The sequence below is a fragment of the Cornus florida genome, unplaced genomic scaffold, assembly GCF_030987335.1.
Source record: "Cornus florida cultivar Cherokee Brave unplaced genomic scaffold, ASM3098733v1 CherokeeBrave_3.0.0_Hap2_Chr02, whole genome shotgun sequence".
Lineage (NCBI taxonomy): Eukaryota > Viridiplantae > Streptophyta > Magnoliopsida > Cornales > Cornaceae > Cornus > Cornus florida.
The window spans coordinates 81,426,127-81,444,829 of NW_026775572.1; the positions used below are offsets into that span (position 1 = coordinate 81,426,127).

At 45.7% G+C, this 18,703-nt stretch overlaps 73 non-coding genes across 73 annotated transcripts; all 73 read right to left on the minus strand.

Moving 5' to 3' along the window:
• Positions 1-120: 120 nt before the first annotated feature.
• Positions 121-239, minus strand: LOC132298212 (5S ribosomal RNA). The gene has a single exon (XR_009479629.1). It is a non-coding gene; the product is annotated as a 5S ribosomal RNA (ribosomal RNA).
• Positions 240-378: 139 nt separating this feature from the next.
• Positions 379-497, minus strand: LOC132298214 (5S ribosomal RNA). The gene has a single exon (XR_009479631.1). It is a non-coding gene; the product is annotated as a 5S ribosomal RNA (ribosomal RNA).
• A 139-nt stretch (positions 498-636) lies between these two features.
• Positions 637-755, minus strand: LOC132298215 (5S ribosomal RNA). The gene has a single exon (XR_009479632.1). It is a non-coding gene; the product is annotated as a 5S ribosomal RNA (ribosomal RNA).
• Positions 756-894: 139 nt separating this feature from the next.
• LOC132298216 (5S ribosomal RNA) lies at positions 895-1,013 on the minus strand. The gene has a single exon (XR_009479633.1). It is a non-coding gene; the product is annotated as a 5S ribosomal RNA (ribosomal RNA).
• A 139-nt stretch (positions 1,014-1,152) lies between these two features.
• LOC132298217 (5S ribosomal RNA) lies at positions 1,153-1,271 on the minus strand. Its single transcript, XR_009479634.1, has one exon. It is a non-coding gene; the product is annotated as a 5S ribosomal RNA (ribosomal RNA).
• A 139-nt stretch (positions 1,272-1,410) lies between these two features.
• LOC132298218 (5S ribosomal RNA) lies at positions 1,411-1,529 on the minus strand. The gene has a single exon (XR_009479635.1). It is a non-coding gene; the product is annotated as a 5S ribosomal RNA (ribosomal RNA).
• A 139-nt stretch (positions 1,530-1,668) lies between these two features.
• Positions 1,669-1,787, minus strand: LOC132298220 (5S ribosomal RNA). The gene has a single exon (XR_009479636.1). It is a non-coding gene; the product is annotated as a 5S ribosomal RNA (ribosomal RNA).
• A 139-nt stretch (positions 1,788-1,926) lies between these two features.
• LOC132296931 (5S ribosomal RNA) lies at positions 1,927-2,045 on the minus strand. Its single transcript, XR_009478813.1, has one exon. It is a non-coding gene; the product is annotated as a 5S ribosomal RNA (ribosomal RNA).
• Positions 2,046-2,184: 139 nt separating this feature from the next.
• LOC132296933 (5S ribosomal RNA) lies at positions 2,185-2,303 on the minus strand. The gene has a single exon (XR_009478815.1). It is a non-coding gene; the product is annotated as a 5S ribosomal RNA (ribosomal RNA).
• Positions 2,304-2,436: 133 nt separating this feature from the next.
• Positions 2,437-2,555, minus strand: LOC132298221 (5S ribosomal RNA). The gene has a single exon (XR_009479637.1). It is a non-coding gene; the product is annotated as a 5S ribosomal RNA (ribosomal RNA).
• Positions 2,556-2,694: 139 nt separating this feature from the next.
• Positions 2,695-2,813, minus strand: LOC132296934 (5S ribosomal RNA). The gene has a single exon (XR_009478816.1). It is a non-coding gene; the product is annotated as a 5S ribosomal RNA (ribosomal RNA).
• Positions 2,814-2,952: 139 nt separating this feature from the next.
• LOC132296935 (5S ribosomal RNA) lies at positions 2,953-3,071 on the minus strand. The gene has a single exon (XR_009478817.1). It is a non-coding gene; the product is annotated as a 5S ribosomal RNA (ribosomal RNA).
• Positions 3,072-3,204: 133 nt separating this feature from the next.
• On the minus strand, positions 3,205-3,323 carry LOC132298222 (5S ribosomal RNA). Its single transcript, XR_009479638.1, has one exon. It is a non-coding gene; the product is annotated as a 5S ribosomal RNA (ribosomal RNA).
• Positions 3,324-3,462: 139 nt separating this feature from the next.
• On the minus strand, positions 3,463-3,581 carry LOC132298223 (5S ribosomal RNA). The gene has a single exon (XR_009479639.1). It is a non-coding gene; the product is annotated as a 5S ribosomal RNA (ribosomal RNA).
• Positions 3,582-3,720: 139 nt separating this feature from the next.
• Positions 3,721-3,839, minus strand: LOC132298224 (5S ribosomal RNA). The gene has a single exon (XR_009479640.1). It is a non-coding gene; the product is annotated as a 5S ribosomal RNA (ribosomal RNA).
• Positions 3,840-3,978: 139 nt separating this feature from the next.
• Positions 3,979-4,097, minus strand: LOC132298226 (5S ribosomal RNA). Its single transcript, XR_009479642.1, has one exon. It is a non-coding gene; the product is annotated as a 5S ribosomal RNA (ribosomal RNA).
• A 139-nt stretch (positions 4,098-4,236) lies between these two features.
• On the minus strand, positions 4,237-4,355 carry LOC132298227 (5S ribosomal RNA). Its single transcript, XR_009479643.1, has one exon. It is a non-coding gene; the product is annotated as a 5S ribosomal RNA (ribosomal RNA).
• A 139-nt stretch (positions 4,356-4,494) lies between these two features.
• On the minus strand, positions 4,495-4,613 carry LOC132298228 (5S ribosomal RNA). Its single transcript, XR_009479644.1, has one exon. It is a non-coding gene; the product is annotated as a 5S ribosomal RNA (ribosomal RNA).
• A 139-nt stretch (positions 4,614-4,752) lies between these two features.
• Positions 4,753-4,871, minus strand: LOC132296832 (5S ribosomal RNA). Its single transcript, XR_009478719.1, has one exon. It is a non-coding gene; the product is annotated as a 5S ribosomal RNA (ribosomal RNA).
• A 139-nt stretch (positions 4,872-5,010) lies between these two features.
• Positions 5,011-5,129, minus strand: LOC132298229 (5S ribosomal RNA). The gene has a single exon (XR_009479645.1). It is a non-coding gene; the product is annotated as a 5S ribosomal RNA (ribosomal RNA).
• A 139-nt stretch (positions 5,130-5,268) lies between these two features.
• On the minus strand, positions 5,269-5,387 carry LOC132298231 (5S ribosomal RNA). Its single transcript, XR_009479646.1, has one exon. It is a non-coding gene; the product is annotated as a 5S ribosomal RNA (ribosomal RNA).
• A 139-nt stretch (positions 5,388-5,526) lies between these two features.
• LOC132298232 (5S ribosomal RNA) lies at positions 5,527-5,645 on the minus strand. The gene has a single exon (XR_009479647.1). It is a non-coding gene; the product is annotated as a 5S ribosomal RNA (ribosomal RNA).
• A 139-nt stretch (positions 5,646-5,784) lies between these two features.
• On the minus strand, positions 5,785-5,903 carry LOC132296833 (5S ribosomal RNA). Its single transcript, XR_009478720.1, has one exon. It is a non-coding gene; the product is annotated as a 5S ribosomal RNA (ribosomal RNA).
• A 139-nt stretch (positions 5,904-6,042) lies between these two features.
• Positions 6,043-6,161, minus strand: LOC132296928 (5S ribosomal RNA). The gene has a single exon (XR_009478810.1). It is a non-coding gene; the product is annotated as a 5S ribosomal RNA (ribosomal RNA).
• Positions 6,162-6,300: 139 nt separating this feature from the next.
• LOC132298233 (5S ribosomal RNA) lies at positions 6,301-6,419 on the minus strand. The gene has a single exon (XR_009479648.1). It is a non-coding gene; the product is annotated as a 5S ribosomal RNA (ribosomal RNA).
• Positions 6,420-6,558: 139 nt separating this feature from the next.
• LOC132298234 (5S ribosomal RNA) lies at positions 6,559-6,677 on the minus strand. Its single transcript, XR_009479649.1, has one exon. It is a non-coding gene; the product is annotated as a 5S ribosomal RNA (ribosomal RNA).
• A 139-nt stretch (positions 6,678-6,816) lies between these two features.
• Positions 6,817-6,935, minus strand: LOC132298235 (5S ribosomal RNA). The gene has a single exon (XR_009479650.1). It is a non-coding gene; the product is annotated as a 5S ribosomal RNA (ribosomal RNA).
• A 139-nt stretch (positions 6,936-7,074) lies between these two features.
• LOC132298236 (5S ribosomal RNA) lies at positions 7,075-7,193 on the minus strand. The gene has a single exon (XR_009479651.1). It is a non-coding gene; the product is annotated as a 5S ribosomal RNA (ribosomal RNA).
• Positions 7,194-7,332: 139 nt separating this feature from the next.
• Positions 7,333-7,451, minus strand: LOC132296834 (5S ribosomal RNA). Its single transcript, XR_009478721.1, has one exon. It is a non-coding gene; the product is annotated as a 5S ribosomal RNA (ribosomal RNA).
• A 139-nt stretch (positions 7,452-7,590) lies between these two features.
• Positions 7,591-7,709, minus strand: LOC132298238 (5S ribosomal RNA). The gene has a single exon (XR_009479653.1). It is a non-coding gene; the product is annotated as a 5S ribosomal RNA (ribosomal RNA).
• A 139-nt stretch (positions 7,710-7,848) lies between these two features.
• On the minus strand, positions 7,849-7,967 carry LOC132296906 (5S ribosomal RNA). The gene has a single exon (XR_009478789.1). It is a non-coding gene; the product is annotated as a 5S ribosomal RNA (ribosomal RNA).
• Positions 7,968-8,106: 139 nt separating this feature from the next.
• On the minus strand, positions 8,107-8,225 carry LOC132298239 (5S ribosomal RNA). Its single transcript, XR_009479654.1, has one exon. It is a non-coding gene; the product is annotated as a 5S ribosomal RNA (ribosomal RNA).
• A 139-nt stretch (positions 8,226-8,364) lies between these two features.
• On the minus strand, positions 8,365-8,483 carry LOC132298240 (5S ribosomal RNA). Its single transcript, XR_009479655.1, has one exon. It is a non-coding gene; the product is annotated as a 5S ribosomal RNA (ribosomal RNA).
• A 139-nt stretch (positions 8,484-8,622) lies between these two features.
• Positions 8,623-8,741, minus strand: LOC132298241 (5S ribosomal RNA). Its single transcript, XR_009479656.1, has one exon. It is a non-coding gene; the product is annotated as a 5S ribosomal RNA (ribosomal RNA).
• Positions 8,742-8,880: 139 nt separating this feature from the next.
• Positions 8,881-8,999, minus strand: LOC132298242 (5S ribosomal RNA). The gene has a single exon (XR_009479657.1). It is a non-coding gene; the product is annotated as a 5S ribosomal RNA (ribosomal RNA).
• Positions 9,000-9,138: 139 nt separating this feature from the next.
• Positions 9,139-9,257, minus strand: LOC132298243 (5S ribosomal RNA). Its single transcript, XR_009479658.1, has one exon. It is a non-coding gene; the product is annotated as a 5S ribosomal RNA (ribosomal RNA).
• A 139-nt stretch (positions 9,258-9,396) lies between these two features.
• On the minus strand, positions 9,397-9,515 carry LOC132296835 (5S ribosomal RNA). The gene has a single exon (XR_009478722.1). It is a non-coding gene; the product is annotated as a 5S ribosomal RNA (ribosomal RNA).
• A 139-nt stretch (positions 9,516-9,654) lies between these two features.
• On the minus strand, positions 9,655-9,773 carry LOC132298244 (5S ribosomal RNA). Its single transcript, XR_009479659.1, has one exon. It is a non-coding gene; the product is annotated as a 5S ribosomal RNA (ribosomal RNA).
• Positions 9,774-9,912: 139 nt separating this feature from the next.
• LOC132296840 (5S ribosomal RNA) lies at positions 9,913-10,031 on the minus strand. The gene has a single exon (XR_009478727.1). It is a non-coding gene; the product is annotated as a 5S ribosomal RNA (ribosomal RNA).
• A 139-nt stretch (positions 10,032-10,170) lies between these two features.
• LOC132296888 (5S ribosomal RNA) lies at positions 10,171-10,289 on the minus strand. Its single transcript, XR_009478772.1, has one exon. It is a non-coding gene; the product is annotated as a 5S ribosomal RNA (ribosomal RNA).
• Positions 10,290-10,416: 127 nt separating this feature from the next.
• Positions 10,417-10,535, minus strand: LOC132298245 (5S ribosomal RNA). Its single transcript, XR_009479660.1, has one exon. It is a non-coding gene; the product is annotated as a 5S ribosomal RNA (ribosomal RNA).
• Positions 10,536-10,674: 139 nt separating this feature from the next.
• On the minus strand, positions 10,675-10,793 carry LOC132296757 (5S ribosomal RNA). Its single transcript, XR_009478648.1, has one exon. It is a non-coding gene; the product is annotated as a 5S ribosomal RNA (ribosomal RNA).
• A 127-nt stretch (positions 10,794-10,920) lies between these two features.
• Positions 10,921-11,039, minus strand: LOC132298247 (5S ribosomal RNA). Its single transcript, XR_009479661.1, has one exon. It is a non-coding gene; the product is annotated as a 5S ribosomal RNA (ribosomal RNA).
• A 139-nt stretch (positions 11,040-11,178) lies between these two features.
• LOC132298248 (5S ribosomal RNA) lies at positions 11,179-11,297 on the minus strand. The gene has a single exon (XR_009479662.1). It is a non-coding gene; the product is annotated as a 5S ribosomal RNA (ribosomal RNA).
• A 139-nt stretch (positions 11,298-11,436) lies between these two features.
• On the minus strand, positions 11,437-11,555 carry LOC132296889 (5S ribosomal RNA). Its single transcript, XR_009478773.1, has one exon. It is a non-coding gene; the product is annotated as a 5S ribosomal RNA (ribosomal RNA).
• Positions 11,556-11,694: 139 nt separating this feature from the next.
• LOC132298250 (5S ribosomal RNA) lies at positions 11,695-11,813 on the minus strand. Its single transcript, XR_009479664.1, has one exon. It is a non-coding gene; the product is annotated as a 5S ribosomal RNA (ribosomal RNA).
• A 127-nt stretch (positions 11,814-11,940) lies between these two features.
• LOC132298251 (5S ribosomal RNA) lies at positions 11,941-12,059 on the minus strand. Its single transcript, XR_009479665.1, has one exon. It is a non-coding gene; the product is annotated as a 5S ribosomal RNA (ribosomal RNA).
• Positions 12,060-12,198: 139 nt separating this feature from the next.
• Positions 12,199-12,317, minus strand: LOC132298252 (5S ribosomal RNA). The gene has a single exon (XR_009479666.1). It is a non-coding gene; the product is annotated as a 5S ribosomal RNA (ribosomal RNA).
• Positions 12,318-12,456: 139 nt separating this feature from the next.
• LOC132296986 (5S ribosomal RNA) lies at positions 12,457-12,575 on the minus strand. Its single transcript, XR_009478865.1, has one exon. It is a non-coding gene; the product is annotated as a 5S ribosomal RNA (ribosomal RNA).
• A 139-nt stretch (positions 12,576-12,714) lies between these two features.
• LOC132296774 (5S ribosomal RNA) lies at positions 12,715-12,833 on the minus strand. Its single transcript, XR_009478664.1, has one exon. It is a non-coding gene; the product is annotated as a 5S ribosomal RNA (ribosomal RNA).
• A 127-nt stretch (positions 12,834-12,960) lies between these two features.
• Positions 12,961-13,079, minus strand: LOC132297062 (5S ribosomal RNA). Its single transcript, XR_009478938.1, has one exon. It is a non-coding gene; the product is annotated as a 5S ribosomal RNA (ribosomal RNA).
• Positions 13,080-13,206: 127 nt separating this feature from the next.
• LOC132298253 (5S ribosomal RNA) lies at positions 13,207-13,325 on the minus strand. Its single transcript, XR_009479667.1, has one exon. It is a non-coding gene; the product is annotated as a 5S ribosomal RNA (ribosomal RNA).
• A 139-nt stretch (positions 13,326-13,464) lies between these two features.
• LOC132298254 (5S ribosomal RNA) lies at positions 13,465-13,583 on the minus strand. The gene has a single exon (XR_009479668.1). It is a non-coding gene; the product is annotated as a 5S ribosomal RNA (ribosomal RNA).
• Positions 13,584-13,722: 139 nt separating this feature from the next.
• On the minus strand, positions 13,723-13,841 carry LOC132296806 (5S ribosomal RNA). The gene has a single exon (XR_009478695.1). It is a non-coding gene; the product is annotated as a 5S ribosomal RNA (ribosomal RNA).
• A 139-nt stretch (positions 13,842-13,980) lies between these two features.
• LOC132296751 (5S ribosomal RNA) lies at positions 13,981-14,099 on the minus strand. The gene has a single exon (XR_009478643.1). It is a non-coding gene; the product is annotated as a 5S ribosomal RNA (ribosomal RNA).
• Positions 14,100-14,238: 139 nt separating this feature from the next.
• On the minus strand, positions 14,239-14,357 carry LOC132298255 (5S ribosomal RNA). Its single transcript, XR_009479669.1, has one exon. It is a non-coding gene; the product is annotated as a 5S ribosomal RNA (ribosomal RNA).
• A 139-nt stretch (positions 14,358-14,496) lies between these two features.
• On the minus strand, positions 14,497-14,615 carry LOC132298256 (5S ribosomal RNA). Its single transcript, XR_009479670.1, has one exon. It is a non-coding gene; the product is annotated as a 5S ribosomal RNA (ribosomal RNA).
• Positions 14,616-14,754: 139 nt separating this feature from the next.
• On the minus strand, positions 14,755-14,873 carry LOC132298257 (5S ribosomal RNA). The gene has a single exon (XR_009479671.1). It is a non-coding gene; the product is annotated as a 5S ribosomal RNA (ribosomal RNA).
• Positions 14,874-15,012: 139 nt separating this feature from the next.
• On the minus strand, positions 15,013-15,131 carry LOC132298258 (5S ribosomal RNA). The gene has a single exon (XR_009479672.1). It is a non-coding gene; the product is annotated as a 5S ribosomal RNA (ribosomal RNA).
• A 139-nt stretch (positions 15,132-15,270) lies between these two features.
• Positions 15,271-15,389, minus strand: LOC132298259 (5S ribosomal RNA). Its single transcript, XR_009479673.1, has one exon. It is a non-coding gene; the product is annotated as a 5S ribosomal RNA (ribosomal RNA).
• A 139-nt stretch (positions 15,390-15,528) lies between these two features.
• Positions 15,529-15,647, minus strand: LOC132298261 (5S ribosomal RNA). The gene has a single exon (XR_009479675.1). It is a non-coding gene; the product is annotated as a 5S ribosomal RNA (ribosomal RNA).
• A 139-nt stretch (positions 15,648-15,786) lies between these two features.
• On the minus strand, positions 15,787-15,905 carry LOC132298262 (5S ribosomal RNA). The gene has a single exon (XR_009479676.1). It is a non-coding gene; the product is annotated as a 5S ribosomal RNA (ribosomal RNA).
• A 139-nt stretch (positions 15,906-16,044) lies between these two features.
• Positions 16,045-16,163, minus strand: LOC132298263 (5S ribosomal RNA). Its single transcript, XR_009479677.1, has one exon. It is a non-coding gene; the product is annotated as a 5S ribosomal RNA (ribosomal RNA).
• A 127-nt stretch (positions 16,164-16,290) lies between these two features.
• On the minus strand, positions 16,291-16,409 carry LOC132298264 (5S ribosomal RNA). Its single transcript, XR_009479678.1, has one exon. It is a non-coding gene; the product is annotated as a 5S ribosomal RNA (ribosomal RNA).
• Positions 16,410-16,536: 127 nt separating this feature from the next.
• Positions 16,537-16,655, minus strand: LOC132298265 (5S ribosomal RNA). Its single transcript, XR_009479679.1, has one exon. It is a non-coding gene; the product is annotated as a 5S ribosomal RNA (ribosomal RNA).
• A 139-nt stretch (positions 16,656-16,794) lies between these two features.
• On the minus strand, positions 16,795-16,913 carry LOC132296913 (5S ribosomal RNA). Its single transcript, XR_009478795.1, has one exon. It is a non-coding gene; the product is annotated as a 5S ribosomal RNA (ribosomal RNA).
• A 139-nt stretch (positions 16,914-17,052) lies between these two features.
• Positions 17,053-17,171, minus strand: LOC132298266 (5S ribosomal RNA). The gene has a single exon (XR_009479680.1). It is a non-coding gene; the product is annotated as a 5S ribosomal RNA (ribosomal RNA).
• A 139-nt stretch (positions 17,172-17,310) lies between these two features.
• Positions 17,311-17,429, minus strand: LOC132296861 (5S ribosomal RNA). Its single transcript, XR_009478746.1, has one exon. It is a non-coding gene; the product is annotated as a 5S ribosomal RNA (ribosomal RNA).
• A 127-nt stretch (positions 17,430-17,556) lies between these two features.
• Positions 17,557-17,675, minus strand: LOC132298267 (5S ribosomal RNA). The gene has a single exon (XR_009479681.1). It is a non-coding gene; the product is annotated as a 5S ribosomal RNA (ribosomal RNA).
• A 127-nt stretch (positions 17,676-17,802) lies between these two features.
• LOC132298268 (5S ribosomal RNA) lies at positions 17,803-17,921 on the minus strand. The gene has a single exon (XR_009479682.1). It is a non-coding gene; the product is annotated as a 5S ribosomal RNA (ribosomal RNA).
• Positions 17,922-18,060: 139 nt separating this feature from the next.
• On the minus strand, positions 18,061-18,179 carry LOC132296914 (5S ribosomal RNA). The gene has a single exon (XR_009478796.1). It is a non-coding gene; the product is annotated as a 5S ribosomal RNA (ribosomal RNA).
• A 139-nt stretch (positions 18,180-18,318) lies between these two features.
• LOC132298269 (5S ribosomal RNA) lies at positions 18,319-18,437 on the minus strand. Its single transcript, XR_009479683.1, has one exon. It is a non-coding gene; the product is annotated as a 5S ribosomal RNA (ribosomal RNA).
• Positions 18,438-18,576: 139 nt separating this feature from the next.
• Positions 18,577-18,695, minus strand: LOC132296863 (5S ribosomal RNA). Its single transcript, XR_009478748.1, has one exon. It is a non-coding gene; the product is annotated as a 5S ribosomal RNA (ribosomal RNA).
• Between the last annotated feature and the right edge of the window lie 8 nt (positions 18,696-18,703).

Genomic DNA, 18,703 nt, shown 5'->3' on the forward strand with positions numbered 1-18,703 from the left:
TTCCCTATAAACCCCTTCCGCTACCGTTCTATTGCCCTTCCGACGCATTCGCCGGGAAATAAATAAATACATATTAATAAAATTAAAATTAAAATTAAAAATACAAAACCGGACTAAAAAGGGGTGCAACACGAGGACTTCCCAGGGGGTCACCCATCCTAGTACTACTCTCGCCCAAGCACGCTTAACTGCGGAGTTCTGATGGGATCCGGTGCATTAGTGCTGGTATGATCGCACCCGACATATTCTCGCCTCCATTTCCCTATAAACCCCTTCCGCTACCGTTCTATTGCCCTTCCGACGCATTCGCCGGGAAATAAATAAATACATATTAATAAAATTAAAATTAAAATTAAAAATACAAAACCGGACTAAAAAGGGGTGCAACACGAGGACTTCCCAGGGGGTCACCCATCCTAGTACTACTCTCGCCCAAGCACGCTTAACTGCGGAGTTCTGATGGGATCCGGTGCATTAGTGCTGGTATGATCGCACCCGACATATTCTCGCCTCCATTTCCCTATAAACCCCTTCCGCTACCGTTCTATTGCCCTTCCGACGCATTCGCCGGGAAATAAATAAATACATATTAATAAAATTAAAATTAAAATTAAAAATACAAAACCGGACTAAAAAGGGGTGCAACACGAGGACTTCCCAGGGGGTCACCCATCCTAGTACTACTCTCGCCCAAGCACGCTTAACTGCGGAGTTCTGATGGGATCCGGTGCATTAGTGCTGGTATGATCGCACCCGACATATTCTCGCCTCCATTTCCCTATAAACCCCTTCCGCTACCGTTCTATTGCCCTTCCGACGCATTCGCCGGGAAATAAATAAATACATATTAATAAAATTAAAATTAAAATTAAAAATACAAAACCGGACTAAAAAGGGGTGCAACACGAGGACTTCCCAGGGGGTCACCCATCCTAGTACTACTCTCGCCCAAGCACGCTTAACTGCGGAGTTCTGATGGGATCCGGTGCATTAGTGCTGGTATGATCGCACCCGACATATTCTCGCCTCCATTTCCCTATAAACCCCTTCCGCTACCGTTCTATTGCCCTTCCGACGCATTCGCCGGGAAATAAATAAATACATATTAATAAAATTAAAATTAAAATTAAAAATACAAAACCGGACTAAAAAGGGGTGCAACACGAGGACTTCCCAGGGGGTCACCCATCCTAGTACTACTCTCGCCCAAGCACGCTTAACTGCGGAGTTCTGATGGGATCCGGTGCATTAGTGCTGGTATGATCGCACCCGACATATTCTCGCCTCCATTTCCCTATAAACCCCTTCCGCTACCGTTCTATTGCCCTTCCGACGCATTCGCCGGGAAATAAATAAATACATATTAATAAAATTAAAATTAAAATTAAAAATACAAAACCGGACTAAAAAGGGGTGCAACACGAGGACTTCCCAGGGGGTCACCCATCCTAGTACTACTCTCGCCCAAGCACGCTTAACTGCGGAGTTCTGATGGGATCCGGTGCATTAGTGCTGGTATGATCGCACCCGACATATTCTCGCCTCCATTTCCCTATAAACCCCTTCCGCTACCGTTCTATTGCCCTTCCGACGCATTCGCCGGGAAATAAATAAATACATATTAATAAAATTAAAATTAAAATTAAAAATACAAAACCGGACTAAAAAGGGGTGCAACACGAGGACTTCCCAGGGGGTCACCCATCCTAGTACTACTCTCGCCCAAGCACGCTTAACTGCGGAGTTCTGATGGGATCCGGTGCATTAGTGCTGGTATGATCGCACCCGACATATTCTCGCCTCCATTTCCCTATAAACCCCTTCCGCTACCGTTCTATTGCCCTTCCGACGCATTCGCCGGGAAATAAATAAATACATATTAATAAAATTAAAATTAAAATTAAAAATACAAAACCGGACTAAAAAGGGGTGCAACACGAGGACTTCCCAGGGGGTCACCCATCCTAGTACTACTCTCGCCCAAGCGCGCTTAACTGCGGAGTTCTGATGGGATCCGGTGCATTAGTGCTGGTATGATCGCACCCGACATATTCTCGCCTCCATTTCCCTATAAACCCCTTCCGCTACCGTTCTATTGCCCTTCCGACGCATTCGCCGGGAAATAAATAAATACATATTAATAAAATTAAAATTAAAATTAAAAATACAAAACCGGACTAAAAAGGGGTGCAACACGAGGACTTCCCAGGGGGTCACCCATCCTAGTACTACTCTCGCCCAAGCGCGCTTAACTGCGGAGTTCTGATGGGATCCGGTGCATTAGTGCTGGTATGATCGCACCCGACATATTCTCGCCTCCATTTCCCTATAAACCCCTTCCGCTACCGTTCTATTGCCCTTCCGACGCATTCGCCGGGAAATAAATAAATACATATTAATAAAATTAAAATTAAAAATACAAAACCGGACTAAAAAGGGGTGCAACACGAGGACTTCCCAGGGGGTCACCCATCCTAGTACTACTCTCGCCCAAGCACGCTTAACTGCGGAGTTCTGATGGGATCCGGTGCATTAGTGCTGGTATGATCGCACCCGACATATTCTCGCCTCCATTTCCCTATAAACCCCTTCCGCTACCGTTCTATTGCCCTTCCGACGCATTCGCCGGGAAATAAATAAATACATATTAATAAAATTAAAATTAAAATTAAAAATACAAAACCGGACTAAAAAGGGGTGCAACACGAGGACTTCCCAGGGGGTCACCCATCCTAGTACTACTCTCGCCCAAGCGCGCTTAACTGCGGAGTTCTGATGGGATCCGGTGCATTAGTGCTGGTATGATCGCACCCGACATATTCTCGCCTCCATTTCCCTATAAACCCCTTCCGCTACCGTTCTATTGCCCTTCCGACGCATTCGCCGGGAAATAAATAAATACATATTAATAAAATTAAAATTAAAATTAAAAATACAAAACCGGACTAAAAAGGGGTGCAACACGAGGACTTCCCAGGGGGTCACCCATCCTAGTACTACTCTCGCCCAAGCGCGCTTAACTGCGGAGTTCTGATGGGATCCGGTGCATTAGTGCTGGTATGATCGCACCCGACATATTCTCGCCTCCATTTCCCTATAAACCCCTTCCGCTACCGTTCTATTGCCCTTCCGACGCATTCGCCGGGAAATAAATAAATACATATTAATAAAATTAAAATTAAAAATACAAAACCGGACTAAAAAGGGGTGCAACACGAGGACTTCCCAGGGGGTCACCCATCCTAGTACTACTCTCGCCCAAGCACGCTTAACTGCGGAGTTCTGATGGGATCCGGTGCATTAGTGCTGGTATGATCGCACCCGACATATTCTCGCCTCCATTTCCCTATAAACCCCTTCCGCTACCGTTCTATTGCCCTTCCGACGCATTCGCCGGGAAATAAATGAATACATATTAATAAAATTAAAATTAAAATTAAAAATACAAAACCGGACTAAAAAGGGGTGCAACACGAGGACTTCCCAGGGGGTCACCCATCCTAGTACTACTCTCGCCCAAGCACGCTTAACTGCGGAGTTCTGATGGGATCCGGTGCATTAGTGCTGGTATGATCGCACCCGACATATTCTCGCCTCCATTTCCCTATAAACCCCTTCCGCTACCGTTCTATTGCCCTTCCGACGCATTCGCCGGGAAATAAATAAATACATATTAATAAAATTAAAATTAAAATTAAAAATACAAAACCAGACTAAAAAGGGGTGCAACACGAGGACTTCCCAGGGGGTCACCCATCCTAGTACTACTCTCGCCCAAGCACGCTTAACTGCGGAGTTCTGATGGGATCCGGTGCATTAGTGCTGGTATGATCGCACCCGACATATTCTCGCCTCCATTTCCCTATAAACCCCTTCCGCTACCGTTCTATTGCCCTTCCGACGCATTCGCCGGGAAATAAATAAATACATATTAATAAAATTAAAATTAAAATTAAAAATACAAAACCGGACTAAAAAGGGGTGCAACACGAGGACTTCCCAGGGGGTCACCCATCCTAGTACTACTCTCGCCCAAGCACGCTTAACTGCGGAGTTCTGATGGGATCCGGTGCATTAGTGCTGGTATGATCGCACCCGACATATTCTCGCCTCCATTTCCCTATAAACCCCTTCCGCTACCGTTCTATTGCCCTTCCGACGCATTCGCCGGGAAATAAATAAATACATATTAATAAAATTAAAATTAAAATTAAAAATACAAAACCGGACTAGAAAGGGGTGCAACACGAGGACTTCCCAGGGGGTCACCCATCCTAGTACTACTCTCGCCCAAGCACGCTTAACTGCGGAGTTCTGATGGGATCCGGTGCATTAGTGCTGGTATGATCGCACCCGACATATTCTCGCCTCCATTTCCCTATAAACCCCTTCCGCTACCGTTCTATTGCCCTTCCGACGCATTCGCCGGGAAATAAATAAATACATATTAATAAAATTAAAATTAAAATTAAAAATACAAAACCGGACTAAAAAGGGGTGCAACACGAGGACTTCCCAGGGGGTCACCCATCCTAGTACTACTCTCGCCCAAGCACGCTTAACTGCGGAGTTCTGATGGGATCCGGTGCATTAGTGCTGGTATGATCGCACCCGACATATTCTCGCCTCCATTTCCCTATAAACCCCTTCCGCTACCGTTCTATTGCCCTTCCGACGCATTCGCCGGGAAATAAATAAATACGTATTAATAAAATTAAAATTAAAATTAAAAATACAAAACCGGACTAAAAAGGGGTGCAACACGAGGACTTCCCAGGGGGTCACCCATCCTAGTACTACTCTCGCCCAAGCACGCTTGACTGCGGAGTTCTGATGGGATCCGGTGCATTAGTGCTGGTATGATCGCACCCGACATATTCTCGCCTCCATTTCCCTATAAACCCCTTCCGCTACCGTTCTATTGCCCTTCCGACGCATTCGCCGGGAAATAAATAAATACATATTAATAAAATTAAAATTAAAATTAAAAATACAAAACCGGACTAAAAAGGGGTGCAACACGAGGACTTCCCAGGGGGTCACCCATCCTAGTACTACTCTCGCCCAAGCACGCTTAACTGCGGAGTTCTGATGGGATCCGGTGCATTAGTGCTGGTATGATCGCACCCGACATATTCTCGCGTCCATTTCCCTATAAACCCCTTCCGCTACCGTTCTATTGCCCTTCCGACGCATTCGCCGGGAAATAAATAAATACATATTAATAAAATTAAAATTAAAATTAAAAATACAAAACCGGACTAAAAAGGGGTGCAACACGAGGACTTCCCAGGGGGTCACCCATCCTAGTACTACTCTCGCCCAAGCACGCTTAACTGCGGAGTTCTGATGGGATCCGGTGCATTAGTGCTGGTATGATCGCACCCGACATATTCTCGCCTCCATTTCCCTATAAACCCCTTCCGCTACCGTTCTATTGCCCTTCCGACGCATTCGCCGGGAAATAAATAAATACATATTAATAAAATTAAAATTAAAATTAAAAATACAAAACCGGACTAAAAAGGGGTGCAACACGAGGACTTCCCAGGGGGTCACCCATCCTAGTACTACTCTCGCCCAAGCACGCTTAACTGCGGAGTTCTGATGGGATCCGGTGCATTAGTGCTGGTATGATCGCACCCGACATATTCTCGCCTCCATTTCCCTATAAACCCCTTCCGCTACCGTTCTATTGCCCTTCCGACGCATTCGCCGGGAAATAAATAAATACGTATTAATAAAATTAAAATTAAAATTAAAAATACAAAACCGGACTAAAAAGGGGTGCAACACGAGGACTTCCCAGGGGGTCACCCATCCTAGTACTACTCTCGCCCAAGCACGCTTGACTGCGGAGTTCTGATGGGATCCGGTGCATTAGTGCTGGTATGATCGCACCCGACATATTCTCGCCTCCATTTCCCTATAAACCCCTTCCGCTACCGTTCTATTGCCCTTCCGACGCATTCGCCGGGAAATAAATAAATACATATTAATAAAATTAAAATTAAAATTAAAAATACAAAACCGGACTAAAAAGTGGTGCAACACGAGGACTTCCCAGGGGGTCACCCATCCTAGTACTACTCTCGCCCAAGCACGCTTAACTGCGGAGTTCTGATGGGATCCGGTGCATTAGTGCTGGTATGATCGCACCCGACATATTCTCGCCTCCATTTCCCTATAAACCCCTTCCGCTACCGTTCTATTGCCCTTCCGACGCATTCGCCGGGAAATAAATAAATACATATTAATAAAATTAAAATTAAAATTAAAAATACAAAACCGGACTAAAAAGGGGTGCAACACGAGGACTTCCCAGGGGGTCACCCATCCTAGTACTACTCTCGCCCAAGCACGCTTAACTGCGGAGTTCTGATGGGATCCGGTGCATTAGTGCTGGTATGATCGCACCCGACATATTCTCGCCTCCATTTCCCTATAAACCCCTTCCGCTACCGTTCTATTGCCCTTCCGACGCATTCGCCGGGAAATAAATGAATACATATTAATAAAATTAAAATTAAAATTAAAAATACAAAACCGGACTAAAAAGGGGTGCAACACGAGGACTTCCCAGGGGGTCACCCATCCTAGTACTACTCTCGCCCAAGCACGCTTAACTGCGGAGTTCTGATGGGATCCGGTGCATTAGTGCTGGTATGATCGCACCCGACATATTCTCGCCTCCATTTCCCTATAAACCCCTTCCGCTACCGTTCTATTGCCCTTCCGACGCATTCGCCGGGAAATAAATAAATACATATTAATAAAATTAAAATTAAAATTAAAAATACAAAACCAGACTAAAAAGGGGTGCAACACGAGGACTTCCCAGGGGGTCACCCATCCTAGTACTACTCTCGCCCAAGCACGCTTAACTGCGGAGTTCTGATGGGATCCGGTGCATTAGTGCTGGTATGATCGCACCCGACATATTCTCGCCTCCATTTCCCTATAAACCCCTTCCGCTACCGTTCTATTGCCCTTCCGACGCATTCGCCGGGAAATAAATAAATACATATTAATAAAATTAAAATTAAAATTAAAAATACAAAACCGGACTAAAAAGGGGTGCAACACGAGGACTTCCCAGGGGGTCACCCATCCTAGTACTACTCTCGCCCAAGCACGCTTAACTGCGGAGTTCTGATGGGATCCGGTGCATTAGTGCTGGTATGATCGCACCCGACATATTCTCGCCTCCATTTCCCTATAAACCCCTTCCGCTACCGTTCTATTGCCCTTCCGACGCATTCGCCGGGAAATAAATAAATACGTATTAATAAAATTAAAATTAAAATTAAAAATACAAAACCGGACTAAAAAGGGGTGCAACACGAGGACTTCCCAGGGGGTCACCCATCCTAGTACTACTCTCGCCCAAGCACGCTTGACTGCGGAGTTCTGATGGGATCCGGTGCATTAGTGCTGGTATGATCGCACCCGACATATTCTCGCCTCCATTTCCCTATAAACCCCTTCCGCTACCGTTCTATTGCCCTTCCGACGCATTCGCCGGGAAATAAATAAATACATATTAATAAAATTAAAATTAAAATTAAAAATACAAAACCGGACTAAAAAGGGGTGCAACACGAGGACTTCCCAGGGGGTCACCCATCCTAGTACTACTCTCGCCCAAGCACGCTTAACTGCGGAGTTCTGATGGGATCCGGTGCATTAGTGCTGGTATGATCGCACCCTACATATTCTCGCCTCCATTTCCCTATAAACCCCTTCCGCTACCGTTCTATTGCCCTTCCGACGCATTCGCCGGGAAATAAATAAATACATATTAATAAAATTAAAATTAAAATTAAAAATACAAAACCGGACTAAAAAGGGGTGCAACACGAGGACTTCCCAGGGGGTCACCCATCCTAGTACTACTCTCGCCCAAGCACGATTAACTGCGGAGTTCTGATGGGATCCGGTGCATTAGTGCTGGTATGATCGCACCCGACATATTCTCGCCTCCATTTCCCTATAAACCCCTTCCGCTACCGTTCTATTGCCCTTCCGACGCATTCGCCGGGAAATAAATGAATACATATTAATAAAATTAAAATTAAAATTAAAAATACAAAACCGGACTAAAAAGGGGTGCAACACGAGGACTTCCCAGGGGGTCACCCATCCTAGTACTACTCTCGCCCAAGCACGCTTAACTGCGGAGTTCTGATGGGATCCGGTGCATTAGTGCTGGTATGATCGCACCCGACATATTCTCGCCTCCATTTCCCTATAAACCCCTTCCGCTACCGTTCTATTGCCCTTCCGACGCATTCGCCGGGAAATAAATAAATACATATTAATAAAATTAAAATTAAAATTAAAAATACAAAACCAGACTAAAAAGGGGTGCAACACGAGGACTTCCCAGGGGGTCACCCATCCTAGTACTACTCTCGCCCAAGCACGCTTAACTGCGGAGTTCTGATGGGATCCGGTGCATTAGTGCTGGTATGATCGCACCCGACATATTCTCGCCTCCATTTCCCTATAAACCCCTTCCGCTACCGTTCTATTGCCCTTCCGACGCATTCGCCGGGAAATAAATAAATACATATTAATAAAATTAAAATTAAAATTAAAAATACAAAACCGGACTAAAAAGGGGTGCAACACGAGGACTTCCCAGGGGGTCACCCATCCTAGTACTACTCTCGCCCAAGCACGCTTAACTGCGGAGTTCTGATGGGATCCGGTGCATTAGTGCTGGTATGATCGCACCCGACATATTCTCGCCTCCATTTCCCTATAAACCCCTTCCGCTACCGTTCTATTGCCCTTCCGACGCATTCGCCGGGAAATAAATAAATACATATTAATAAAATTAAAATTAAAATTAAAAATACAAAACCGGACTAGAAAGGGGTGCAACACGAGGACTTCCCAGGGGGTCACCCATCCTAGTACTACTCTCGCCCAAGCACGCTTAACTGCGGAGTTCTGATGGGATCCGGTGCATTAGTGCTGGTATGATCGCACCCGACATATTCTCGCCTCCATTTCCCTATAAACCCCTTCCGCTACCGTTCTATTGCCATTCCGACGCATTCGCCGGGAAATAAATAAATACATATTAATAAAATTAAAATTAAAATTAAAAATACAAAACCGGACTAAAAAGGGGTGCAACACGAGGACTTCCCAGGGGGTCACCCATCCTAGTACTACTCTCGCCCAAGCACGCTTAACTGCGGAGTTCTGATGGGATCCGGTGCATTAGTGCTGGTATGATCGCACCCGACATATTCTCGCCTCCATTTCCCTATAAACCCCTTCCGCTACCGTTCTATTGCCCTTCCGACGCATTCGCCGGGAAATAAATAAATACGTATTAATAAAATTAAAATTAAAATTAAAAATACAAAACCGGACTAAAAAGGGGTGCAACACGAGGACTTCCCAGGGGGTCACCCATCCTAGTACTACTCTCGCCCAAGCACGCTTGACTGCGGAGTTCTGATGGGATCCGGTGCATTAGTGCTGGTATGATCGCACCCGACATATTCTCGCCTCCATTTCCCTATAAACCCCTTCCGCTACCGTTCTATTGCCCTTCCGACGCATTCGCCGGGAAATAAATAAATACATATTAATAAAATTAAAATTAAAATTAAAAATACAAAACCGGACTAAAAAGGGGTGCAACACGAGGACTTCCCAGGGGGTCACCCATCCTAGTACTACTCTCGCCCAAGCACGCTTAACTGCGGAGTTCTGATGGGATCCGGTGCATTAGTGCTGGTATGATCGCACCCGACATATTCTCGCCTCCATTTCCCTATAAACCCCTTCCGCTACCGTTCTATTGCCCTTCCGACGCATTCGCCGGGAAATAAATAAATACATATTAATAAAATTAAAATTAAAATTAAAAATACAAAACCGGACTAAAAAGGGGTGCAACACGAGGACTTCCCAGGGGGTCACCCATCCTAGTACTACTCTCGCCCAAGCACGCTTAACTGCGGAGGTCTGATGGGATCCGGTGCATTAGTGCTGGTATGATCGCACCCGACATATTCTCGCCTCCATTTCCCTATAAACCCCTTCCGCTACCGTTCTATTGCCCTTCCGACGCATTCGCCGGGAAATAAATAAATACATATTAATAAAATTAAAATTAAAATTAAAAATACAAAACCGGACTAAAAAGGGGTGCAACACGAGGACTTCCCCGGGGGTCACCCATCCTAGTACTACTCTCGCCCAAGCACGCTTAACTGCGGAGTTCTGATGGGATCCGGTGCATTAGTGCTGGTATGATCGCACCCGACATATTCTCGCCTCCATTTCCCTATAAACCCCTTCCGCTACCGTTCTATTGCCCTTCCGACGCATTCGCCGGGAAATAAATAAATACATATTAATAAAATTAAAAATACAAAACCGGACTAAAAAGGGGTGCAACACGAGGACTTCCCAGGGGGTCACCCATCCTAGTACTACTCTCGCCCAAGCACGCTTAACTGCGGAGTTCTGATGGGATCCGGTGCATTAGTGCTGGTATGATCGCACCCGACATATTCTCGCCTCCATTTCCCTATAAACCCCTTCCGCTACCGTTCTATTGCCCTTCCGACGCATTCGCCGGGAAATAAATAAATACATATTAATAAAATTAAAATTAAAATTAAAAATACAAAACCGGACTAAAAAGGGGTGCAACACGAGGACTTCCCAGGGGGTCACCCATCCTAGTACTACTCTCGCCCAAGCACGCTTAACTGCGGAGTTCTAATGGGATCCGGTGCATTAGTGCTGGTATGATCGCACCCGACATATTCTCGCCTCCATTTCCCTATAAACCCCTTCCGCTACCGTTCTATTGCCCTTCCGACGCATTCGCCGGGAAATAAATAAATACATATTAATAAAATTAAAAATACAAAACCGGACTAAAAAGGGGTGCAACACGAGGACTTCCCAGGGGGTCACCCATCCTAGTACTACTCTCGCCCAAGCACGCTTAACTGCGGAGTTCTGATGGGATCCGGTGCATTAGTGCTGGTATGATCGCACCCGACATATTCTCGCCTCCATTTCCCTATAAACCCCTTCCGCTACCGTTCTATTGCCCTTCCGACGCATTCGCCGGGAAATAAATAAATACATATTAATAAAATTAAAATTAAAATTAAAAATACAAAACCGGACTAAAAAGGGGTGCAACACGAGGACTTCCCAGGGGGTCACCCATCCTAGTACTACTCTCGCCCAAGCACGCTTAACTGCGGAGTTCTGATGGGATCCGGTGCATTAGTGCTGGTATGATCGCACCCGACATATTCTCGCCTCCATTTCCCTATAAACCCCTTCCGCTACCGTTCTATTGCCCTTCCGACGCATTCGCCGGGAAATAAATAAATACATATTAATAAAATTAAAATTAAAATTAAAAATACAAAACCGGACTAAAAAGGGGTGCAACACGAGGACTTCCCCGGGGGTCACCCATCCTAGTACTACTCTCGCCCAAGCACGCTTAACTGCGGAGTTCTGATGGGATCCGGTGCATTAGTGCTGGTATGATCGCACCCGACATATTCTCGCCTCCATTTCCCTATAAACCCCTTCCGCTACCGTTCTATTGCCCTTCCGACGCATTCGCCGGGAAATAAATAAATACATATTAATAAAATTAAAATTAAAATTAAAAATACAAAACCGGACTAAAAAGGGGTGCAACACGAGGACTTCCCAGGGGGTCACCCATCCTAGTACTACTCTCGCCCAAGCACGCTTAACTGCGGAGTTCTGATGGGATCCGGTGCATTAGTGCTGGTATGATCGCACCCGACATATTCTCGCCTCCATTTCCCTATAAACCCCTTCCGCTACCGTTCTATTGCCCTTCCGACGCATTCGCCGGGAAATAAATAAATACATATTAATAAAATTAAAAATACAAAACCGGACTAAAAAGGGGTGCAACACGAGGACTTCCCAGGGGGTCACCCATCCTAGTACTACTCTCGCCCAAGCACGCTTAACTGCGGAGTTCTGATGGGATCCGGTGCATTAGTGCTGGTATGATCGCACCCGACATATTCTCGCCTCCATTTCCCTATAAACCCCTTCCGCTACCGTTCTATTGCCCTTCCGACGCATTCGCCGGGAAATAAATAAATACATATTAATAAAATTAAAATTAAAATTAAAAATACAAAACCGGACTAAAAAGGGGTGCAACACGAGGACTTCCCAGGGGGTCACCCATCCTAGTACTACTCTCGCCCAAGCACGCTTAACTGCGGAGTTCTGATGGGATCCGGTGCATTAGTGCTGGTATGATCGCACCCGACATATTCTCGCCTCCATTTCCCTATAAACCCCTTCCGCTACCGTTCTATTGCCCTTCCGACGCATTCGCCGGGAAATAAATAAATACATATTAATAAAATTAAAATTAAAATTAAAAATACAAAACCGGACTAAAAAGGGGTGCAACACGAGGACTTCCCAGGGGGTCACCCATCCTAGTACTACTCTCGCCCAAGCACGCTTAACTGCGGAGTTCTGATTGGATCCGGTGCATTAGTGCTGGTATGATCGCACCCGACATATTCTCGCCTCCATTTCCCTATAAACCCCTTCCGCTACCGTTCTATTGCCCTTCCGACGCATTCGCCGGGAAATAAATAAATACATATTAATAAAATTAAAATTAAAATTAAAAATACAAAACCGGACTAAAAAGGGATGCAACACGAGGACTTCCCAGGGGGTCACCCATCCTAGTACTACTCTCGCCCAAGCACGCTTAACTGCGGAGTTCTGATGGGATCCGGTGCATTAGTGCTGGTATGATCGCACCCGACATATTCTCGCCTCCATTTCCCTATAAACCCCTTCCGCTACCGTTCTATTGCCCTTCCGACGCATTCGCCGGGAAATAAATAAATACATATTAATAAAATTAAAAATACAAAACCGGACTAAAAAGGGGTGCAACACGAGGACTTCCCAGGGGGTCATCTATCCTAGTACTACTCTCGCCCAAGCACGCTTAACTGCGGAGTTCTGATGGGATCCGGTGCATTAGTGCTGGTATGATCGCACCCGACATATTCTCGCCTCCATTTCCCTATAAACCCGTTCCGCTACCGTTCTATTGCCCTTCCGACGCATTCGCCGGGAAATAAATAAATACATATTAATAAAATTAAAAATACAAAACCGGACTAAAAAGGGGTGCAACACGAGGACTTCCCAGGGGGTCACCCATCCTAGTACTACTCTCGCCCAAGCACGCTTAACTGCGGAGTTCTGATGGGATCCGGTGCATTAGTGCTGGTATGATCGCACCCGACATATTCTCGCCTCCATTTCCCTATAAACCCCTTCCGCTACCGTTCTATTGCCCTTCCGACGCATTCGCCGGGAAATAAATAAATACATATTAATAAAATTAAAATTAAAATTAAAAATACAAAACCGGACTAAAAAGGGGTGCAACACGAGGACTTCCCAGGGGGTCACCCATCCTAGTACTACTCTCGCCCAAGCACGCTTAACTGCGGAGTTCTGATGGGATCCGGTGCATTAGTGCTGGTATGATCGCACCCGACATATTCTCGCCTCCATTTCCCTATAAACCCCTTCCGCTACCGTTCTATTGCCCTTCCGACGCATTCGCCGGGAAATAAATAAATACATATTAATAAAATTAAAATTAAAATTAAAAATACAAAACCGGACTAAAAAGGGGTGCAACACGAGGACTTCCCAGGGGGTCACCCATCCTAGTACTACTCTCGCCCAAGCACGCTTAACTGCGGAGTTCTGATGGGATCCGGTACATTAGTGCTGGTATGATCGCACCCGACATATTCTCGCCTCCATTTCCCTATAAACCCCTTCCGCTACCGTTCTATTGCCCTTCCGACGCATTCGCCGGGAAATAAATAAATACATATTAATAAAATTAAAATTAAAATTAAAAATACAAAACCGGACTAAAAAGGGGTGCAACACGAGGACTTCCCAAGGGGTCACCCATCCTAGTACTACTCTCGCCCAAGCACGCTTAACTGCGGAGTTCTGATGGGATCCGGTGCATTAGTGCTGGTATGATCGCACCCGACATATTCTCGCCTCCATTTCCCTATAAACCCCTTCCGCTACCGTTCTATTGCCCTTCCGACGCATTCGCCGGGAAATAAATAAATACATATTAATAAAATTAAAATTAAAATTAAAAATACAAAACCGGACTAAAAAGGGGTGCAACACGAGGACTTCCCAGGGGGTCACCCATCCTAGTACTACTCTCGCCCAAGCACGCTTAACTGCGGAGTTCTGATGGGATCCGGTGCATTAGTGCTGGTATGATCGCACCCGACATATTCTCGCCTCCATTTCCCTATAAACCCCTTCCGCTACCGTTCTATTGCCCTTCCGACGCATTCGCCGGGAAATAAATAAATACATATTAATAAAATTAAAATTAAAATTAAAAATACAAAACCGGACTAAAAAGGGGTGCAACACGAGGACTTCCCAGGGGGTCACCCATCCTAGTACTACTCTCGCCCAAGCACGCTTAACTGCGGAGTTCTGATGGGATCCGGTGCATTAGTGCTGGTATGATCGCACCCGACATATTCTCGCCTCCATTTCCCTATAAACCCCTTCCGCTACCGTTCTATTGCCCTTCCGACGCATTCGCCGGGAAATAAATAAATACGTATTAATAAAATTAAAATTAAAATTAAAAATACAAAACCGGACTAAAAAGGGGTGCAACACGAGGACTTCCCAGGGGGTCACCCATCCTAGTACTACTCTCGCCCAAGCACGCTTAACTGCGGAGTTCTGATGGGATCCGGTGCATTAGTGCTGGTATGATCGCACCCGACATATTCTCGCCTCCATTTCCCTATAAACCCCTTCCGCTACCGTTCTATTGCCCTTCCGACGCATTCGCCGGGAAATAAATAAATACGTATTAATAAAATTAAAATTAAAATTAAAAATACAAAACCGGACTAAAAAGGGGTGCAACACGAGGACTTCCCAGGGGGTCACCCATCCTAGTACTACTCTCGCCCAAGCACGCTTAACTGCGGAGTTCTGATGGGATCCGGTGCATTAGTGCTGGTATGATCGCACCCGACATATTCTCGCCTCCATTTCCCTATAAACCCCTTCCGCTACCGTTCTATTGCCCTTCCGACGCATTCGCCGGGAAATAAATAAATACGTATTAATAAAATTAAAATTAAAATTAAAAATACAAAACCGGACTAAAAAGGGGTGCAACACGAGGACTTCCCAGGGGGTCACCCATCCTAGTACTACTCTCGCCCAAGCACGCTTAACTGCGGAGTTCTGATGGGATCCGGTGCATTAGTGCTGGTATGATCGCACCCGACATATTCTCGCCTCCATTTCCCTATAAACCCCTTCCGCTACCGTTCTATTGCCCTTCCGACGCATTCGCCGGGAAATAAATAAATACATATTAATAAAATTAAAATTAAAATTAAAAATACAAAACCGGACTAAAAAGGGGTGCAACACGAGGACTTCCCAGGGGGTCACCCATCCTAGTACTACTCTCGCCCAAGCACGCTTAACTGCGGAGTTCTGATGGGATCCGGTGCATTAGTGCTGGTATGATCGCACCCGACATATTCTCGCCTCCATTTCCCTGTAAACCCCTTCCGCTACCGTTCTATTGCCCTTCCGACGCATTCGCCGGGAAATAAATAAATACGTATTAATAAAATTAAAATTAAAATTAAAAATACAAAACCGGACTAAAAAGGGGTGCAACACGAGGACTTCCCAGGGGGTCACCCATCCTAGTACTACTCTCGCCCAAGCACGCTTAACTGCGGAGTTCTGATGGGATCCGGTGCATTAGTGCTGGTATGATCGCACCCGACATATTCTCGCCTCCATTTCCCTATAAACCCCTTCCGCTACCGTTCTATTGCCCTTCCGACGCATTCGCCGGGAAATAAATAAATACATATTAATAAAATTAAAATTAAAATTAAAAATACAAAACCGGACTAAAAAGGGGTGCAACACGAGGACTTCCCAGGGGGTCACCCATCCTAGTACTACTCTCGCCCAAGCACGCTTAACTGCGGAGTTCTGATGGGATCCGGTGCATTAGTGCTGGTATGATCGCACCCGACATATTCTCGCCTCCATTTCCCTATAAACCCCTTCCGCTACCGTTCTATTGCCCTTCCGACGCATTCGCCGGGAAATAAATAAATACATATTAATAAAATTAAAAATACAAAACCGGACTAAAAAGGGGTGCAACACGAGGACTTCCCAGGGGGTCACCCATCCTAGTACTACTCTCGCCCAAGCACGCTTAACTGCGGAGTTCTGATGGGATCCGGTGCATTAGTGCTGGTATGATCGCACCCGACATATTCTCGCCTCCATTTCCCTATAAACCCCTTCCGCTACCGTTCTATTGCCCTTCCGACGCATTCGCCGGGAAATAAATAAATACATATTAATAAAATTAAAAATACAAAACCGGACTAAAAAGGGGTGCAACACGAGGACTTCCCAGGGGGTCACCCATCCTAGTACTACTCTCGCCCAAGCACGCTTAACTGCGGAGTTCTGATGGGATCCGGTGCATTAGTGCTGGTATGATCGCACCCGACATATTCTCGCCTCCATTTCCCTATAAACCCCTTCCGCTACCGTTCTATTGCCCTTCCGACGCATTCGCCGGGAAATAAATAAATACATATTAATAAAATTAAAATTAAAATTAAAAATACAAAACCGGACTAAAAAGGGGTGCAACACGAGGACTTCCCAGGGGGTCACCCATCCTAGTACTACTCTCGCCCAAGCACGCTTAACTGCGGAGTTCTGATGGGATCCGATGCATTAGTGCTGGTATGATCGCACCCGACATATTCTCGCCTCCATTTCCCTATAAACCCCTTCCGCTACCGTTCTATTGCCCTTCCGACGCATTCGCCGGGAAATAAATAAATACATATTAATAAAATTAAAATTAAAATTAAAAATACAAAACCGGACTAAAAAGGGGTGCAACACGAGGACTTCCCAGGGGGTCACCCATCCTAGTACTACTCTCGCCCAAGCACGCTTAACTGCGGAGTTCTGATGGGATCCGGTGCATTAGTGCTGGTATGATCGCACCCGACATATTCTCGCCTCCATTTCCCTATAAACCCCTTCCGCTACCGTTCTATTGCCCTTCCGACGCATTCGCCGGGAAATAAATAAATACATATTAATAAAATTAAAATTAAAATTAAAAATACAAAACCGGACTAAAAAGGGGTGCAACACGAAGACTTCCCAGGGGGTCACCCATCCTAGTACTACTCTCGCCCAAGCACGCTTAACTGCGGAGTTCTGATGGGATCCGGTGCATTAGTGCTGGTATGATCGCACCCGACATATTCTCGCCTCCATTTCCCTATAAACCCCTTCCGCTACCGTTCTATTGCCCTTCCGACGCATTCGCCGGGAAATAAATAAATACATATTAATAAAATTAAAAATACAAAACCGGACTAAAAAGGGGTGCAACACGAGGACTTCCCAGGGGGTCACCCATCCTAGTACTACTCTCGCCCAAGCACGCTTAACTGCGGAGTTCTGATGGGATCCGGTGCATTAGTGCTGGTATGATCGCACCCGACATATTCTCGCCTCCATTTCCCTATAAACCCCTTCCGCTACCGTTCTATTGCCCTTCCGACGCATTCGCCGGGAAATAAATAAATACATATTAATAAAATTAAAAATACAAAACCGGACTAAAAAGGGGTGCAACACGAGGACTTCCCAGGGGGTCACCCATCCTAGTACTACTCTCGCCCAAGCACGCTTAACTGCGGAGTTCTGATGGGATCCGGTGCATTAGTGCTGGTATGATCGCACCCGACATATTCTCGCCTCCATTTCCCTATAAACCCCTTCCGCTACCGTTCTATTGCCCTTCCGACGCATTCGCCGGGAAATAAATAAATACATATTAATAAAATTAAAATTAAAATTAAAAATACAAAACCGGACTAAAAAGGGGTGCAACACGAGGACTTCCCAGGGGGTCACCCATCCTAGTACTACTCTCGCCCAAGCACGCTTAACTGCGGAGTTCTGATGGGATCCGATGCATTAGTGCTGGTATGATCGCACCCGACATATTCTCGCCTCCATTTCCCTATAAACCCCTTCCGCTACCGTTCTATTGCCCTTCCGACGCATTCGCCGGGAAATAAATATATACATATTAATAAAATTAAAATTAAAATTAAAAATACAAAACCGGACTAAAAAGGGGTGCAACACGAGGACTTCCCAGGGGGTCACCCATCCTAGTACTACTCTCGCCCAAGCACGCTTAACTGCGGAGTTCTGATGGGATCCGGTGCATTAGTGCTGGTATGATCGCACCCGACATATTCTCGCCTCCATTTCCCTATAAACCCCTTCCGCTACCGTTCTATTGCCCTTCCGACGCATTCGCCGGGAAATAAATAAATACATATTAATAAAATTAAAATTAAAATTAAAAATACAAAACCGGACTAAAAAGGGGTGCAACACGAAGACTTCCCAGGGGGTCACCCATCCTAGTACTACTCTCGCCCAAGCACGCTTAACTGCGGAGTTCTGATGGGATCCGGTGCATTAGTGCTGGTATGATCGCACCCGACATATT